The following is a 7,557-nucleotide window of genomic DNA, read 5'->3' on the forward strand; positions in this document are numbered from 1 at the left end:
AAACATCTATATAAATTAAGTACAGCATAAAGGGGAAGGTGAACGAGTGCCATAAGAGTGGCACAAATAAAGTTCTGTTTGAATTCAAGGAAGAGAGATTCTTTGATTGCATTGTTCCAGGAGGACTTTGTGCTACTACTTCCCCCCACCCCCCAAATATCATTTCTGTCACAGCTCAAGGAGGTTTGGCCACAGGAATGCTGTTATCTCAGCAACCCCAGGCTAGCAAAAGTAATGACTGGTACCCACAGTGGAGCTGGATGCTTGAGGTTAGGTGGGTCAGGAGTGGGGGTAGCTGGAGAGATAAATAGGTGAGAAAAGCCGACCTTTATTGAAGACAGTGTGAGGCTGTTCAAATATGGCATCTAAAGATCATAGCAAGTTTGGATTCAGGCAATCTTCAGAATCCAGAAGTCCAATATGGCAGTTGAAACATCAGAGGGTTTCAGAGAGCAAGTTGAGAATCAGGGAGGGCAACTGAAGATCTGTTTCCTCATGGCAGGGCCACCATTGCAATTTATTCTCACTAGTTGTAAGAATAAGCCAAGGGTAGTTAAGTGAGATGAGTTGTAGTCAAGAGAACAGAGAAGCATGGCAACATATTTTGGGTCAACATAAAAGGGTAGCTCAGAAGAGTATGAAAAGATTCTTTGGATTGAGGCCAAACACAGATATACTACATCTTTATCTGATTGAAGACAGAGAATGAAGAACTTCTATTTTGGAAAAATGGTAGGCTATAGATCCTAAAATCTACCAGCCACAGAAAGTTTAATATATAAAAGTTTAATATTGTATGTATATAATAGTATAAAGTATAATTATCTGTATGACATGTGTCAATAATAGTATATCATCATTATTCTATATGATTATAATATATGTGAGTTATTCAATTATATAGAGCTACATTAATCAGTTGTAAAAAATAAGTGAAATATTCACAGGCCCACTAAGAAGCTGAAGCTGAGACCAGAGAGGTAAGAGAGTTCTAATGCAGGCATTGTGTAAGACCGGAAGCCAGATTGGAGATCCATCCGTGTAGAGCTAGGATTCACAAGGGGTTATTCCTTCAGGAAAATGGTGAACTAAAAGGGAGTCTGTCCAGCAATAGCAAGCACAGAGGAAACCTTGCCTCTGTATAGAGGTTAAAAAAGACAAAACACAAAAAAATAATCCTATGAGATTTCAAAAACCCAAGTTGAGCCACACAAAGGGATTTGGGGCTAGAAATTACACTATCTATGTGGCCCAAAAAACCTAGAGGAGAATTTCATTTATGATGGACCCAAGTCTGTGGTGCTCCTAGATACTTGGTAAAGATGATTGAAAATCCACCTAGAGAAACAACCCCTCCACCCAGGCCTCATGGAGCTCCCTCAGAGGTAATACCAACAAATATGAACTTACATGAACTCACAATCAAAAATCACAAAATCTACCAGAAGACAAGAACCCATAAATAAGAGTCATCAGAAACAACAAACAATAGAACCAGACCCATAAAGTTTCAGATAGTGACATTATCAGATTCTAAATGAAAGATAAAGTGACCAGACAAATTTGAAAAAGAACTAAATAAAATTTTGAGTTTTGTTAATAGAATAGTTGTTATTGAAAATTCAGTGAAGCTATAAGCATACAACCAACCAAATCCTGACTGTGGAGAATTGCATAGGACAAATGACCTATTTCTTCAAAAACTAAATGGCAAGGAGGAAAGCAAAGGAAATGGAAACTGCTATAGATCAAAAAAAACAAACAAACAAACAAACAAACCCTCTACCAAATGCAAAGATCCTGATTCAAGTAAACCAAATCTAAAATATTGTTTAAAAAATATTTATAGAGAACTGTTTGAAGGACAATAAATATTTATTTTCTGTTCATTTTGCTAAGATGGGCTTTTGTCTTAGACTTACATTGAGGGGCAGTAGGAGAAACAGCCATATAACAGCTATCCACAGTTTTTACTGTAAGGGTACCATCTGGGATAATGTCCACTACTTTATAGTGTGGTCTTAAGACCTATGGTAGGATTTTCTTTCAAGTCTCAAGAAAAACTGTGTTTCTCCTGATTCAATCTTGTCTCTAGGATACTACAACTCTTGAAACCATGCCTGTTTTTCTTTCTTACATTGGTCTTTAGCAAACTCCAAGTCAAATATTCAATCCACTTCAAGCAGCATCACAGAACCATATGGGATACATTCCTGTGAACTATTTTATCACAAACTAGCTCTATTTGTCTTTCCCTGGATTCCTTTAGCCATATAGTTTATACTTTGCATATTTTTTATAATCTACCTCAAGGTTTAAATAAAACTGCACACCACCTCAAATTCTTGGGTGTCTGCTCTAAAAGGAACCCAAGCTTTATATACATTTTGGGGGGGGTGATTACAGATGGTACCTATAATGTGCATGTCATATGGTCACTCAACAAAAGTATTTCTGCATTTAGCTTTTCATCTCATTTAAGCTATAGCTCCTTAATAACACAAACTGCATTTTTTCAAGTTTATAACACACATAATGCCTTGCACACTTAAATAATCTATTTAGGAGTAAGAGAACCAGAGCATCATTAAGACCTCACACAACCATGTAATGCTCTGGGGCTTAATGACAGGAATGAATTCTACGCCACATTCTTTGAAGCAAATGTTTGAATTTGTGCACTAGATAGATTTTCATGACCTCCTAAGGCACAAAGTTCTGGAGACAGAGATAACTAATGATGAGTATTTGATAGGTTAATACATTGCATCCTACTACTAAGTAAATTGAAAATATAGCCCAAATTCATAGGGAAGATGCAGGTCACGGCAAATTCATTAGACTCCCTCCTCTTTTTAAATCTGTGTTCTGTCTCTGAAAGTTCAAACTCTTTTATGTTGTTATCCTCAATCAGAGCATCTAATAATCTAGTATGTGACTCCATTTGAAATTCCATAGATCTCATTTTCTGTTTGTATTTGTGTAGTCTAAATAAGACTAGAGGCCAGCCAGCAGAGACACACTGTATGGGGTACTGGCAGTATGAGTCTCAGTCCCTAGGGAACCAGAGCTACAGTAGAAATGAGTGATGGGCTAAGCAGGGATGGCACAAACTACCAAAAGCAACTGCCATAGCTGCACTTATATATTTTTAAGGAATAATTTATTATTCCCATTTTATAGGTCAGGAAACCAAGGCTGTCAGAAGTTTTCTTCCCTGAGGGCCATAATTAGAAACTTACCAAACCAGAATTTGAAACTAGAGATACGTAATTTTACAGTTTCTTCCACACTACCCTGCAATGGAGAGAAGTATCACCAAAAAAAGTATAAACAATGTGTATGGGAGTTTGGAGGAGAACATGAGTAAGGAAGAAAAGAAAAAAAGAAGCTGATAGTAAAAGAAAGTGATATTTGTTGAGCAACTACTGTGAGCCAAGCACTTTTATATGTTTTATCTTATCAAAGTCATACAACCACTTTGCTTGGTAGGACATTTTTGTCCACAGACAAGATGAGCCTCAGAAAAGTAAAGTGACATCCCTAAGGTCTCACAGTCAGTAACTACATAGCTAGGAATCATATCCATAACTTGTGACCCAAAGTCACAAAGTCACTTGGGACTCCAAAGGCCATGTCTTAAACTAAAAGTACTTTCAAGCTTCTATTTCTATTGAGTTTTGTTCCTATCTTGTTTGACCAAATGTCAAGAACCAGACCAGGAAAGGGCCAAGACTGGATAATCAGAGAGGCCTTGTCCAGCAGGACAAGGGTGGCCAACCATCTTGGTTTCCCTAGGTCTGAAGGGTTTCTCAGGATACAGGACTTCCAGTGCTGAAACCGTGACAATTCTGGGCAGATGCTGATAGGAAAATTCAGTGGCTCAGCCAAAAAGGGATCCATTCACCATGAGATTAACAGTTTCACGCATAAGTGGCCCTAGCATGGCAGTCAAGTAGCAGGATGCCAGGATGGAAGGGCAAATCCACTAGGGGACAGGCAAGAAGACAATGAGATGCAGTTGGGTTCTAGGGATTCAGGAGACAGTCTTGTGAACACAGCTCATTTAAGGTGATATTTCTCTTACACTAAGTCAAGAATGCTTTCTATATATGAAATATTCTTATAACACTGGAACTGCACTGACAAACATCTAACGCTACCACTTTGTTAAAGACCAAGGGTTTTTTTCCCAAGCTCTTTGCCCTACATCCATCTACATAGCATAATTTTGAAATGGAAGGTTTTGAATTCGGGCTTCTCTATGTCAGTGTCTTTATCCCTCTGTTTTAGGCAACCAGCATTCTGAATTTTATCCATCTTATCAAAATGTGGAAAGGCTCTGCACTCAGTCATTGAAGCCACTAGTGTGAATTAAAGCCAGTGTCACCCATCATTCTACATCTCCATCTAATGGAGTGACTTGCCTTCCTAATAGTATCAAGAGTACATGGAATAGCTGTTGGGGGGGGGTGTGAGGAGTTGCAAATGGCTCTCCCTCACTTCTCCCACCACCATATTACATGGAGTTGACAGAAGACAAGCAAATCAAATTCAGAATCCCAATCAACTGGTTGAAAAATTGGGTAAGGCTTATCCTCTTTTGAAACTTTATTTACCTACCTTTTTTCCCAAAATTACAATGATAAAAAAGTTTTTAAAGTTATTTCCTTAGTCCAGGAGACATCTCTCCTGTAATAGTTTACTAAAAACATGCAGTGAAGGTGCCTCATTAGCGCAGTAGGTAGCGCATCAGTCTCATAAAAACATGCAGTGCATTTTGCTCCATGAAGAAGACTGGCAGGAGTCCTTGCGGTAGAGTGCTTTAGGAAATGACCCTTCATCCTTTCAAGCATGGATGTTCAGAGCATAAATGTTCAAGCCCCATTTATTTCTCTGCAGACAAAGGTTTAAGGACGGAGTAAAGAGTAGTTTGAAAATTCTCTAGTAACTGTAGAGTACAACCTACCAAGAGCAGTTCTTCCCAGATGGCTGGAAGATCATTCCAGTGAAGGAGGCAGGATGGCACAAGGTTTTTGCAATTTTTTTAACATTACTTTTTAGAACTTCTTATTGAAGTATTGTCTATGCATAGAAAAGTACACAAATCACAAATACACAGCTTATATTTTTTTGAGAAACCGAACACATGCGTATAACCAGCACTAAGATCAAGAAATGATACATTACCGGTACTTCATTAACCCTCCAGAGATAAACTACGATCTTGACTTCTAAAACTAAAGCTTAGTTTTGCCTATTTCTGCAATGTATAGAATTCAAATAATTCATATGTATTCTTTTCTAGCTGGCTTCTTTCCCTCAATATTTTCGTTATGAGATATTGTTGCACGTGACACTAGATTATTTATTCTCACTGCTGTATAATCTGCCTTTGAATGGATATACTATAATTTATTTTCTACTCTATTGCTGATGGCCATTTGAGTGGTTTCTAGCTTGAAGCAAGTATCAATACCATTCCTATGAACTTTCTCATACATGTCTTTTGGTAAACATGTGTATGCATTTCAGTTGGTTATATATGCCTAGGGATAAATTGTAGGGTCATGGTATATGCATGCAAATGTTCAACTTCAGTAGATATTGCCAAATAGTTTTCAATGCCTTAGTCATCTGGGGAGAGAGCACAATTGCTAATGGAATCGCAGATTTAGAAGAAATTCTGGAACTCCAGTGAGTACATTCCCTGGTTTCTGGCTGACTTGCATTCCCATTGACTCCACTGAAGACAAACCTCCCAATAAAGAAGGTACATAACCTCCTGCCCATACCCTTTTTATTCATCATAACTTGGTAAAAGCAGCCATGGAATGGCCCTACCTTCAAATTTACAATCCCCCCTAAACTCCTGACTCCAAACTGGCCAAGCATGGCAACAGTTTAGAGCATACTTTCTAAATACAAAGACCTGGATTGGACTCAATTACCTACTGGCAAAACATTCAGCTTCTCTGAGCCTCGGTTTCCTTATCTGTAAGTTGGCAATTATCACCTAAGGTGTGTGCCCAGGGCTTGTCACAAAAGAGATTATATTAGTTACCTAGAGCTGCCATAACAGGTACCACAAACTGGGTGGCCTAAAATAACCAAAATTTATTCTCTCACAGTTCTGGAAACCAGAAGTTGGAAACCAATAGGTCAGCAGAGGTGGTTCCTTCTAGGAGAATCTGTTCCATGCCTCTCTCCTAACTGCTAGGCAACCCCTGGCATTACTTGGCTTGTAGCTGCTTAATTCCAATCTCTGCCTACATTGTCACATGGTCTTCTTCCCTGTGTCTCTCTCTGTGTGTCCACCCTAATCCAGTGTGACCTCATCTTAATCTAATTAATTACATCTGCAAAGACCCTACTTCCAGGTAAGGTCACTGAGTTTCTGGGTTAGACATGAATTTTGGGGAGACGCTATTCAACATAGTACAGAGGTATTCAATAAGTAGCAGCTACTAGTATCTACAATTTTTATTTTACTGACCAATGGATGGATGGACCTTTCATTGATTAACTCAAATATTTATTGAGCGTCTACAATGTGCCAGGTACAGTTACAGGTGCCGGCAGCAATACAGTCCTCCTCTCATGAAGGTTAAAAGATTCGCAGGACTATTAATAATCATATAACTTGCCAGGTGGTGATGATAAGAAGAAAAGGAAGGCAGGAGCACTGTTATCTAAAAATTCCAACTTGGTTTCCTCCATTCTATCCTGTATGCAACCTTCTCCTCGGGGGCCATGTCCTCTCAGCCTTTCATTGTGTTCGTGGTAAAGGATGACACGGATTTTTCTACCTAAAAATGAGAAAACCCATTCCAGATCACACTTTCCATTACAGTGGACAAATTAATCATGATTATCCCATGAACTGGAGACTTGTATAACTGAGGAAATTGTTCCAAATGAAAGAATAGCTCACAGGGTAGGAGGTAAATCGAATTCCACAAGTGATAATAAGAGAGAGCAAAAAGAGGGCAGTTATGTATCAGGCTGCATGAATCATTTACTATAAATCCAGATGTTTGCAAAATGAAAAACAGGCCAAGTCTGTGACCTCGTGAACTGATGTAAGGACTGGTTAAAATATGATGGGAGAATAAATATGGAATTTTTTTTAAGTCATGAAAAGGCCATTTACCTATCTGTCACTTGGAAAACATATAGGAGATATGAAAATATTTAAAATTTTATTTTGAACTGCCATCAAACTACTTAAATTTTTTAGCAACCGAAGTTTCAATTATTATAAATCAGGAGCACAGCATGAGTGGCTTGTTATATCATTGTGGAGAGAAAAACACTTTGTTAAGCTCGTTTCCAAGGAAATGAAACGCTTTTCAGACATGTCATTAATGCTCATAAAATCCCCCGGAGCCAAGTAGAGGGCAGATGTTATTTTTCAGAATGGTCACAGACCATCAATAGAAGGAAATCTCATTTAATTGTTTGAGTATTTATTTGCTTATTTATACTTCAAGGAACTAATTTAAGAAATGAGACTAGGGTGATCTGTATTATTAAAACACATATCAAACAACATAG

Source organism: Panthera tigris, chromosome B3, assembly GCF_018350195.1.
Source record: "Panthera tigris isolate Pti1 chromosome B3, P.tigris_Pti1_mat1.1, whole genome shotgun sequence".
In the NCBI taxonomy this organism is placed as follows: domain Eukaryota; kingdom Metazoa; phylum Chordata; class Mammalia; order Carnivora; family Felidae; genus Panthera; species Panthera tigris.